Raw genomic sequence first — 12,649 nt, 5'->3', positions numbered from 1 at the left:
TTTAATTGTGATTATGACTTGCTGAAGGGTAATTCTGAGCCAACAAATGAAATATTTCAAAGACCAGATACCCTGTTTAGACAAGGAGTTTTATATTAATTCTAGTCTGTTTTCACCTAACTTTGTGTCCCAAATACAACAAAGACATAATTAGAAAATTTGGTACAATATTTAGCCCTGGTCGCTGTATGGTTGAATTGTTTGACTGCGGAGTAACAAGCTTGTTTGCACCCCAGTGTGTCGTGAAAGGCAAACTTCAAAGCAAATATTATATCTCCCAACTCCAGCTCCTGAGTGTCTTGGAAGTATAATACAGCAAGGCTTAAAACTCCCTGCTGAGGAAAGGGCAATTTGATACTGAAACCACTGTTAAATCACTATTGAAACACTGGTTTGCAAAAGAGTTATTAGGTAGATACAGTTAAAGCCTCAGAAGGCAGGGGGAACATACACCAAGTCATTGGGAAGGAAAAAAAAAAAAAATGGGGAAGAAAAATCTTTAAAGTTGGACAGTATGTTTTGACAAAATTTGGAGATTTTAAAACATGTATCTACACATTTATTTTATAAATTGTACATAAGACTGGCTCCTTTTCCAGTGCAAAATCAAATATTTAGATTTGCAAAAACCTATGGAAGCCAGATTTTAGACAAAAAGGGATTTTTTTGTCAGACTGTCAGTCTCTGAATTTCATCACAATCTGTTCAGCTGTTTTTGTTGCAGGCAGGCGTAAAACGTACTGGGTAAGTGTGTGTTTGTATTTATTATTAAAATGGGGATGCTAAGTCCCACTTTCTAGCAGTCTTCACATTCTTTAAGTCTGTGGTGGTCACACAGAAGGGGACTCATGGTGTACAAGTACGAAAATCCTACGTAGAGGGGAGGGAGAGAGGGCGCCATGGCAAACACCCAGGACCAGCTCCAATCTGCAGAAGATGTTTTTCAGCTTCCTTTTTTTTTTTTTTTGTAATGACCCTGGCATTTTGTCTCAATTTTGTCTGTACATATATTGATTCTTGCCTTGATGAGAGGTGGGGAAATGATTTCCCGGTGGCAGATCTGAATATGTTTTAATTGCCATGATTCCTCACTTTCATCTTCTGCACTAATCCAAAAACAATAACTTGGGATGACGGTTTCAATGTCATTTAATGTACACATATGATTACACGCAAAGATTACCTGAAAGGATATTAAAGAAAGAACTTGAACCTCTAGTAGATGGACATTACAATAAAACAAACAAGCACCAGATCTTGAATAATTTGTATGCTTAGGGACCTGATTTTTGGGTAAGATGAGACTTTTTGATGCATGGTACTTGAAAATGCAGAGCCATACCTAGCTGAGGTGAAGTTCAAGATGATACCAGTCTTCATTCGCAAAAGGAGAGTACAGTTTTTCCTAATCACACATCAGCTATGGGAGTGTGAACATTTGAGGTCTATTTTCATATTTTACGGAACTACAATAGAAATTATATCTTTAACTGAGATAAATATACAGGTTTACTGGAACTCCAGGTATCTTTGCTTCTGGCTGGTTTTATGTCAACTTAGTGTGAGACTAGTATCCCCTTCTGATCAGAAGTTGAGATTAGCACTTTTATGTGTTTCTGATTAATAACACATGGGAAAAATGAATGCTTATTGTTTTAGAAATGTGGTTTGGAGACAGATTCATTCTAAACATCGGGTCTTTGGAAAAAAATAAAAATGGCTGGGAGTCACTGAGGAGGAGAATACAACCCACAAATCCCTTAAGATTGCTTCCAGGTCTTAGGTTTATGAATTCTTTAAGAATGAGGAATTGTGCAGTATTAAGAGCCCATCAAAATATAGCAAAGAGGTCCTTCCTCCAATTTTTTTGACTAAGAGAATATTGTTGTTAGATTTGCAAAGAATAATGACATTCCAGGATACTGTGTTGTAGACACAATAATGGCCCCCAAAGATGTCCACGTCCTAATCCCTGGAACCTGTGAATATGTTATTTTCTATGGCAAAAAGGCCTTTGCAGACGTGATTAAGCTAAGGACCTTGAGATAGGAGATTATCCTGGGTTCTGTGGGTGGGTCCAATGTCATCACAAGGGTCCTTATAAGAGGGGCACAGAACAGTCAGGGCCAGAAAAAGAATTTGTGATGATCGAAACACAGGTTGGAGTGATGTGCTTTGAAGATGGAGGTAGGGACCACAAGTCAGGGAATGCAGGTGGCCTCTAGAAGCTGTGAAAGCAAGGAAACAGATTCTCCCTGAAGCCTCCAGAAGGAGCACAGCCCTGCCAATATCTTGATTTTAGGCTTCTGACATCCAAACCGTTAAGAGAATACATTCGTGCTGTTTTATGCCACTAAATTTGTGGTAAGTTGTTACACTGGCAATAGGAAATTAATATACTGTGGCAGAGACTGGCTGGTTAGATGCTCACCAATTCCATTTCCTCTTTCTGAACATATAGGAAGACTCCATCTCCCAGCCGCTCTTAGTGTGGGCCACATGATTGGGTGGCCAACTGAAGTGGATGAAAGTGGCATACATCATGTTCTAGTCTGGCCATAAATCCTCCCGTGTGATCTGTATGTTTTCTCTTTCCTTTCGGTGCTAACAACGGAAGCCAGGGCTTAGAATCATATGATACAAAGAGCCTGGATCTTCCAGTCATCATTTGAAAGAGGCTACTAGGAAAACATTTATTGTGTCAATCCACTGACTTTGGGAGTTGTTTGCTACAGTCACTGGTGTTAATTGCCCTTATTAATATAATACCCAAGAAAAGTTTCATGAAGTTTGGACAGCAGCAGTTTTATCTGTTGAAAGACATGTACCATTGAAGAAATACTAGACAAAATACGGAATTGTCATTTGCCGAATCATTTTAAGAAGTCAAAAGGATGTAGCTGCTTTAGGAAAACATGGTTTTAAATCCAAAATTTCAAGGAATTCTACTGACACTGGTGAATACTAGATGTATTAAATGACAGGAAAGTGTGGTAGAAAGTAGAGAACCCAGTCAAGAAGGTCAGTGTGCAGTGGATGGCACAGCTCTTAAGTCTTACCTGCTCAGGATTCATTTCCCCTTCTTCTGGTAGCAGGAGAAATGACGTCTGCTGCTTGCTATTTTCCAGGGATTCAGTGTGCCCTGCCCTATTCTGGATAGTGGGCAGACATGGAACCCAAGTTACATCCATCTTTCTCTCTTCTGGGAATTTGATTTTGACCAAAATTACACAGAGAGTGGTTGGAGCTTCCTGGATGCCCAGGAAGTTGTTTTTTTTTTTTTTTTTTTTTTAGGTTTCCAAGATCTAATTATTCACTTGGGGTCCCTAGATGGTACAACTGGTTAAGCATTTGACTGCTAACTGAAAGGTTAGTGGTCTAAACCCACCCAGAGGCACTTCAGAGGAAACGCCTGGCGATCTGCTTCTGTAAGGTCATAGCCTTGAAGACACTGTGGAGCAGTCAACTGGATGGCAACTGGTACTAGCGGTAGTTATTCATTCATTCAACAAGTATTTATTTATGTGCTAGATACCGTACAAAATAGCAACAACAATAACAAAAAAGTTGCTGTCCTAATGTTCTAGTGAACGAAAACAGCAATAGAAATAAATTAGCACTATATAAAGTATATGAGAATGACAAGTGCTTAGGAAAAAATAAAAATTAAAAAAAAGGAAGGACAGAAGATAGAAAGCTTCAGGGTTGAGGTGGGTTGGACATTTTCCAAAGGGAGACAAGGAAGGTGTCCCTGAGAAGGTGATATGTGAGAAAACACTGGGAAGGAGTGTGAGTAAGCCAGGAGGAAACCTGGGGAAAGGGCTTGAGATGCAAGGGGCCTGTCCTGGGATCTTGCCCCTGGTATTCTGGAGGCATGTGTGAGTGGAACAGAGAAAAGGAGGGAGAGGGTGGCAGGAGGTGAGTTCAGAGAGGTCTGGGGGTCAGGGACAGATCCCTAGGGCCTTGTAGGTCCAAGTAAAGAGTTGACTTGGAAGCTGAGTGAGATGGTAGCCCTTGAAAATTTTTAAGAAGGATAGTGACATTTTTTGACTTATATTTTAAAACGGTCTATTCTCACGGTAGAGCCCTGGTGGTGCAGTGGTTAAAGTGATACATTGCTAACCAAAAAGTTGGCAGTTCGAATCCACTAGCTGCTCCTTGGAAACCCTATGGGGCAGTTCTACTCTGCCCTATGGGGTCGCTATGGGGTTGCTATGGGTCGGAATCGACTTGATGGCAACGGTTTTTTTTTTTATTCTCATGGTAGACGGAACCTTGATGGTGCAATGGTTAAAGCTCTTGACTGCTAATTGAAAGGCCGGCAGTTCAAATCCACCAGCCACTTCTGGGAAGAAAGATATGGCAGCCTGCTTCCATAACGATTTACAGCCTTGGAAACCCTATGGAGAATTCTACTCTGTTCTATAGGGTCCCTATGAGTCGGAATCAACTTGACAGCAACTGATTATTCTCTTTGTTAGGTTGAAAATAGCCTGAGGGGAGGCCAAGGGCAGAAGCTGGGAGACCTGGTAGAAGCCTATTGCACTCACCCAGGTGAAAGACCCTTGTGGCTTGGAACAATGTGGTAGACTTCGAGGTAATGAAAAATTATTGAATTCTGGAAATACTTTGTTGTTCGGCTTTTCCTTTGACTCTGAGAGCTCCTCCATATCCTTCCAAGAAATTACTTTTCTCTCTGAAGTTAGACATTCGTGATTTTTATCCTTGTGACCACAGAACCCTAACAGATTCAGAATGTCCATAAATATAATAATAATAACTTTTTATATTTTATATATATATTTAGATATATTTTATATTATAAAAATAATACCTTTTTACTAGCTGGATGACCTTGGTGAGTCACTTAACCTTTCTGCATCTTGGTGTCTTGCCTGTAAAGTAGAGAAGTAAAAGTATATCGATCCATGTGAAACTGCCATTTTTATAGGTCAAAAATGGTTGACTATCAACACTTTCATATGGTTCATCATAGAACCTACCATATTGGTTGTTGTGAGGATTAAATAAGTTAATACATGTGAAGTGCTTAGAAAGGTGCCTGACACATCGTAAGAGCTGTCTAAGGGTTAGCTATTACTTTGGCTATTATTATCAGTGCTTTCCAGTGTTCTTTTGCATTTGTTTCCTAATTTAGCCCTTGTAACAGCCTGGTAGGATAGACCAGGCAGGCAACATGTTCAAAAGAGACTTTTCATGCACTTTAAAAGGTGTCTGTTCACACATCATGGCTTTTGATTCTCAAAACAACCCCACGTGGTATGTAGCACATGTATTCAAGTCTACTTTGATTATTTAAATTAACTACTGAAATGCAAATAAGCCATTTGTACATGTTTGATTTTTTTTTTTTCAATAATTAATGGGTTAAAATTGTTATGTGTTTACCCTCACATGGGGTAAAGTAAATGATGAGATGCAGGAAAGCAAAGTTTGGAGCTCTTGACTTTTAGGATGGAGTTCAATGATCATGTCCATCTTGAAAACTCCTCATGGTTCTTGTGGGCAGATTTTGCCACTCTTTCCTCCAGGCTCCATAGCACTTTGCTCATATCTGTTAGGAAAAGAGATGTTTTGCAGCAGTACATGTAGTATTGTAATCTTTCTGTTCATGTGCTTATCTCCTGTGGTCTGATTATTTAGTTTTCTCATATTTCTCCACACTCAGCACAATATCAGGCACTAAGTGCCTATCAAGTAAATGGTTAAAAAAATAAGGAAGAAGAAATTAAGGAACTAAGTGAAGCAAGGAATAAATGATGATCCTGTTTTATTCATTAGAAAACCAACACTCCAAGTAGTGAAGTGAATTGTCCGATTTCACACAACTAACAAACGAGTACGCCAGGAGTCAAGCCCAGGCTGCACAAAACCATGCCTAGAATGGCATCAAATGTGGCATAAAACTTCAGCCCCAAATGAAGCAGTAGGTGTATAGTGTGCTCAGCCTTGAATGTGCCTACCAGATGAAAACCCAGCCCAGATGGCATATCCAATTTAATCAACATCACCTGTGAGCCAAACTGAACAGTAAATGTTAAGATAGGATCACTAATAATGGGGACCTGGAATGTAGCCAGAATTAAAACAATGATCTGCTTAACAATCCCTCTGGGCTGGATGCATGTGGAGAACATATAAATGCTGGATATCGAAACAGCTGTTCTATGGCAAACTGAAATGGGGCAATCATAGATAGCAAAGGGAGAAGAAACACTTGAAAGTTGTCTTAAATAAAGTAGTGCTTTAAATAGTGTGTGACCTGGCGGTGGCCTTTTTACAAAACAACCACCACCCACAAACCACCCTGGTATGAATTTCTAGTGAATGAGGTAGCTTTCGGTGAGCAAAACCTATGGAGTTATGAAAGGCGATGTCAACTGGCAACAACCAGTCCCAGTATACATAGATGGTACTAGTCGAAACACTGCCTCGGAGCAGAAAAACCAGTGCTCCAAATTAAAATTCCATATATCACCACCTCCTAAACTTTGCCTTCTATGCTTGGCGATTCTCTTTGAAATTTTGGTTGTTGTTTTTGTTGTTAGGTGCCATCAAGTCAGTTCCAACCCTTAATGACCCTATGTACAACAAAATGAAACGCTGCTGGGTCCTGCACCATCCTCACAATTGTTCCTATGCTTGAGCCCATTGTTGCAGCCACTGTGTCAATCCGTCTCTTTGAGGGTCTTCCTCTTTTTCACTGACCCTCTATTTTACCAAGCATAATGTCCTTATCCCTCCTGATAACATGTCCAAAGTATGTGAGACACAGTCTTGCCATTCTTGCTTCTAAGGAACATTCTGGCTGCACTTCTTTCAAGACAGACTTATTCATTCTTTTGGCAGTCCATGATATATGCAATATTCTTCGCCAACACCACAATTCAAAGTCATCAATTCTTTGGCCTTCCTAATTCATTGTACAGCTTTTGCATACATATAAGGCAATTGAAAACACCATGTCCTCAAGGTGAGATCTTGCTTTTGAACACTTTAAAGAGGTCCTTTGCAGCTGATTTGACCAATGCAATGCTTTTGATTCCTTGACTGCTGCTTCCGTGGGAATTGATTGTGGATCCGAGTAAAATGAAATTCTTGACAACCTCAATCTTTTCTCTGTTTATCATGATGTTGCTTATTGATCCAGTTGTGAGGACTTTTGTTTTCTTTATGTTGAGGTGTAATCCATACTGAAGATTGTGTTCTTTGATCTTCATCAGTAAGTGCTTCGAGTCCTCTTCACTTTCAGTAAGCAAGGTTGTGTCATCTGCATAATGCAGGTTGTTAATGAGTCTTCTCCCAATTCTGACCCCCCATTCTTCTTCATATAGTCCAGCTTCTCGGACTATTTGCTCAGCATACAGATTGAATAGGTTAGATAAAAGGATATAAACCTGACGCACACTTTTCCTGACTTTAAACCACTCAGCATCCCATTGTTCTGTTCGAATGACTGCCTTTTGATCTATGTAAAGTTTCCTCATGAGCACGAGTAAGTGTTTTGGAATTCCCATTTTTTGCAACGTTATCCATAATTTGTTATCATCCACACAGTTGAATGCCTTTGCACAGTCAATAAAACACAGGTAAACATCCTTCTGGTGTTCTCTGCTTTCAGACAGGATCCGTCTGACATCAGCAATGATATCCCTGTTCCACATCCTCTTCCGAAACTGGCCTGAATTTCTGTCAATATACTGCTGCAGCTGTTTTGGAATGATCTTTAAAAGATCTTCAGCAAAATTTTGGTGGCATGTGACATTAATGATATTGTTCTATAGTTTCCCCATTCGGTTGGATCACCTTTCTTGGGAATAGGCATAAATTTTGATAGGTATTATACAAAATACCCTTCTTTTCATATTCTTTTTAAGAGTATTATATATGTGTGTGTATACATACATATATATATACACACTAAATCCATTGCCGTCGAGTGAATTCCAACTCATAGAGACCCTAAAGGACAGAGTAGAACTGCCCCATAGGGTTTCCAAGGAGTGCCTGGTGGATTTGAACTGCCGACATTTTGGTTAGCAGCTGTAGCTCTTAGCCACTACACCAACAGGGTTTCCATATATGCATACATATATATATACTCATATATGAAACAATTATTTTAAGAGTATATTTAAATGGTGTCTTCTCGTCAGGATCATATATTGCTCGGAAGCCAGAGTTGGTGTTCAAAATATTTAACAACCAGCATGGCGAAAACATAGGCCAACCAGAAAGCCGGCTTGTGTGCCATTTTGGCTTGTACCAGCTATTGTTCTGGTCAAGGATCATTCTTTTGGGTTGATGATTTTACGCTGTGTGATAGTATTTTACACGTACAATACACTCAGGAAGGACTTACTGATTGATTCCACAAGTTCATTTTTTATATCTGTCTATCATTTAGGGAAATCTCATATCAGTGTGTAATTTATCATCCATACAACTGTATTAAAATAAGTATGCCAGTTAGGTACCCAGGAGTAGGGACTTAAAAATAGGCAGGAAACCAAATAAAAAAAAATCAGTTTTTTTTTTTTTTTAATTTCATGTATTCAACAGATATTTTTGAGTAAATACTCTATATTACCGCACTGACATCTGGAAATATAGAGATAAAGAGAACTGTGTTGACACTCAAAGAGCATGTATCTTAGTAGAAAGAAAAATTTTACCACTGTTACTACCAACTACAATATGACCAAATGTTTTAAGAATAATTTCAGTATAATCATTTCAACAGCTGTAAGATCACTACAGGATTGGTAAGTATAGTTGAATTTCATGTATATAAACATTGGATCATCTCATCCAAACTTCTCAGTGTGGGAATTCGCAACACAGCTTCCCTCAGAGTAGGTTAGCAGCTTTGTTTGAATACTCACAGTGTAGCAAGAGAAACCATTGCCTTGTAAGGGAAGCTACATAATTTTAAGAGAATGAATTTTCATATTATTAAAAAAAAAGTTTGGAAGATATACAATAATTGTGGATTTTCTCACATGCCCTTTTGCAAATTGTTCACTAAAAATTTAGGTAAATCAGATCTTAAGATCCAAGAGATTTTTAACTAACTATTTTTAAATAAAATACCTTCCAATTTTTACCCTTAGATATAAAAATGAGTTATCAAGTGTAACATTCACTACATCTCAATAGCTCTATGATGAAACATCATGAAAGGGTATTTATGTAGAAGGAAAACTTCAGGGAAGCAAAAGGAACTTTCATTCACTTCCTCTGTCCTTGTTTAGTTGGGTCATTTGATTCCAATTGCTAAGTTGTTCATGAACAATTCACTTAATTTAAACAAAACCTCCCAATATTCCCTAACCATTTTGATGTGGGCAAACATTTAGTGAGTATCTACTAAATTCTAGTACTCTGATAACCAGTTACCAGTTACCATCAAGTCGATTCTGGTTCATGGCAACCCCATATATAGCCCTAGGTATAGGACTACATAGATACTGTCCCAACCCTTAAGGAGCTTACAGTCAAATCAAGAGAGGCAGACATGTGAGCAAACAAGAGCAAACATGTGGTCTAAACACTTGTGATAATGTATGAGCAGGAATGGTCAGTACTATTTTCCATAAAGCAGTAGACTTCATCAAATTAACCAAGTTCCAGTGAGAGAAAGACATACTTAAAAGTATATGTTTTTTTACCTGTGAGACAACTTTCTATGGAATATATACTACCAGTGCTCCTTGTGTATAGACTGTTTAATTAGAATGCTTTCCTATGTTTGCAGCTTTCTGAGGGTGACTGTAGGATTCATAATGATGGCTTGAATATGTTCCTGAAGAACCATATTTAATGGATTTCAGACAATTAATAAGGTACCAGTGAGGAAACTATCCAAAACTACCTAAAGTAGCATCTTAGGTGTATCCTTGATACTATTTCACATATATATATACAAAATATATATATATAAATTTTGTATATACACACATGTATATACATACATATATATATGCTGTTGTTGTTAGCTGTCATAGACTTGACTCCAATTCATGACAATCTTATGTACAACACGACAAAATGGTGCCCTATCCTGTGTCATCCTCCCAGTCACCAGGGTGCTTGACTCCATCATTGCAGCTGCTATGCCAATCCATCTCACTGAAGGTCTCTTTTGCTCTCATTGGCCTTCTACTTTGTCAAACATGATGTCCTCTTCCAGTAATTGATCCCTCCTAATGACTTTTCCAAAGCAAGTGAGTCAGACAGTGTTCTGTTGTGATCCATAAGATGTTCATTGGCTAATTTTTGGAAGTAGATCGTCAGGTCTTTCTTCCTAGTTTGTCTTAGCCTGGAAGCTCTGCTGAAACCTGTCCACCATGGACGATCCTGTTGGTATTTGAAATACTGGTGGTATAGCCTCCAATATCATAGCAACATGCAAACAGTATGACACAATGCCAGACGGGTTGTGGGTATACATATATGTATATATACATACACACACACACATATATATAGAGAGAGAGAAACACATCATAATTTGAAGAAAATATGGGTGATGAGATGCAAATTATCACAAATGTTTCCTACCACTGCATTCCAGGTTATTTGTTTTGAGTCTGACATCTGATACACCTGCTTGGGGACCAAAATAATTCTATTGTCTTTCTGACATTTTTTGGTGTTACTACTAATTAAACTCCAACTGCCAAGCAGCTTTGTAAGATCACTGCAGTGTCACATTACAGAGAACAGATGTCAAAATACAGGTTCACTAACTTGAAGCAACTCATACACATAGACTATTCAGGTATGTTCTGTGACCACCAGAGGAGAAAGAGAAATTGTATTTTGTGCGCATCACTGATACCAAGGACAGACTTTTTCCTTGAGAGGCCAACAGAGAGAATTTTGTTCACAGTCTTCTGTGAACAAAACACTTAAGAGAATGTATGTATACAATAGTTTAAAAAAAAAAGGGTTACTGACACAGATGCCAATTTGGTGGGGCATATGGAACATTTACACTTGCCTTTTCCTTTCTTTCTTGCTACAGCTGGTGCTGATTTAGTATGTGAAATTTTACTAGCAGGAGTGCTAATCAAGACAGAGATTCTGTAAGAATTTAGTCATTTCTGTAAGGGAAACTACGAGTATCATTAAAAAGTAGAAGATCATCTTATGGAAAAACATGGTGATTATCAACCTCATTTTTAAACTAAACAGATACAACGGTACTGTAAGTATCACTTTAGCAGCAGAAAAAGTCAGGACGTTCCCTGATAACGTTCCAAGAGAATTCCACCCAGGGTTTAAAGTTGTGGTAGAGGCATGTTCAAATCTGACAGTGTCAGAGTCATGCAGAAGGGTGAGCCATTTAACGGTTAATTGTTTAACTTTTCTAGGTAGTGGTTTAGCAAAAAAAGGCTTGCTTTCTTTTTTTTTGTTTTTTTGAAGCATCACTTTTTTCAAGGCACCAAGTTTTGTCCTAATGATATGGAAAGTGAATACATTTTCCTGAATCTTTTTGGGACGCTGGGGAAGGGTGAGGAGTAGTCAGAATTTTATTTTCCTCATAAATGAAATTTAAAAGTTTTGCAATATGAGACCTACATTTTGCATAACAATGCCACTCGTTTTACAGGGGTTGCGAGAAAAATGGAATTAAAAATAGAAAATTTTTCCCAAGTAACAACGCAGTCATTGCTGGTACATTAAATATGTTGTACAGGTGGCTTGGTAGAGTTGGAGACCTGAACGGCAGCTACCAGACATCTGCTGCCTGAAGAAACTTGCAATGTGGCGAAGTGGTGTTTGTAGCTCCCTATGGAAGGGTGCCAGCTGCCCAGGGCTCTGCTCCTATGGATGAACGGGTGAACGGAGCGTCTTGTTGGTGCTTCAGATGAAGCAGCACATCGTTCCCACCCTCCTCTCTGTGAGAACTTAAAGGACAAGGATGACTTGCAGTGAAAAGCCAGTTAGATGTTGTGGGACGAGTCGTAGGTCACCTTTCTAATATTTCCAAGGGCTTTGTCCATCGCTAAGAAAATAAGCACATGCTTGCAATCAAACTGCTATTATTCTATTCTCAGGTTTAATTTCTATGAATCATGCAAGTTGTTTATCATTACCAAGATTCATGCCTTAAAAGACCTCAAAAAAAAAGATTTTTGGAGAAAGATTTAAGGTATGCTAAAGCAACGAAATATTGTATCATAAAATAATTAATGGTTATCAATATTTTAGATGGTTTAATGGTTTTAGAATATTTTGTCATAAATATGGCACATAAAAGCAGAATGCACATTATAACTTATAAATAACTATTAGTAACTTACTAATTAAATTTTATTTCTTAAGTACCACTACATGCCAAGTGCTATGTTAGAATCAGGGGATACAAAGATTTTATAACACAGTCCATAGCCCTTGCTCAGAATCTACAACATTTAAAAATTAATTAGTAAATCTCTTAATTATTTTATTTACCCAGGCTTTAATAACAATTTTACTAGAAGCATGACCATCTGGGCTATCTGATTAAAACTGGAAATGTTGATGACCCATCCTGAAATCTAAGAAGAGAAAAAGATGAATAGATTTATGTCAAATCTTAAAGCAACTAATAACTGCTTATTTTGTCCCCCTTCCATCA

At 38.2% G+C, this 12,649-nt stretch overlaps 1 protein-coding gene across 9 annotated transcripts in view; it reads left to right on the top strand.

Moving 5' to 3' along the window:
* Positions 1-12,649, top strand: part of GTDC1 (glycosyltransferase like domain containing 1) — a 513,355-nt gene that overhangs the window by 478,206 nt on the left and 22,500 nt on the right. For 6 of the 9 annotated variants that reach the window (XR_007517814.1, XR_007517811.1, XR_007517819.1 and 3 more), the window contains one exon: positions 12,087-12,181. The exons of 2 other annotated variants lie outside the window; for them this stretch is intronic. The gene's annotated coding sequence lies outside the window, so the exon portion shown is untranslated. Of the gene's footprint in view, positions 1-4,481; positions 4,598-12,086; positions 12,182-12,649 lie in introns of all 9 variants that reach the window. One more of the 9 variants, XR_007517817.1, reaches the window with a different exon arrangement.

Source organism: Elephas maximus, chromosome 6, assembly GCF_024166365.1.
Source record: "Elephas maximus indicus isolate mEleMax1 chromosome 6, mEleMax1 primary haplotype, whole genome shotgun sequence".
Taxonomy (NCBI): domain Eukaryota; kingdom Metazoa; phylum Chordata; class Mammalia; order Proboscidea; family Elephantidae; genus Elephas; species Elephas maximus.
This window is presented reverse-complemented; position numbering and strand designations above follow the sequence as displayed.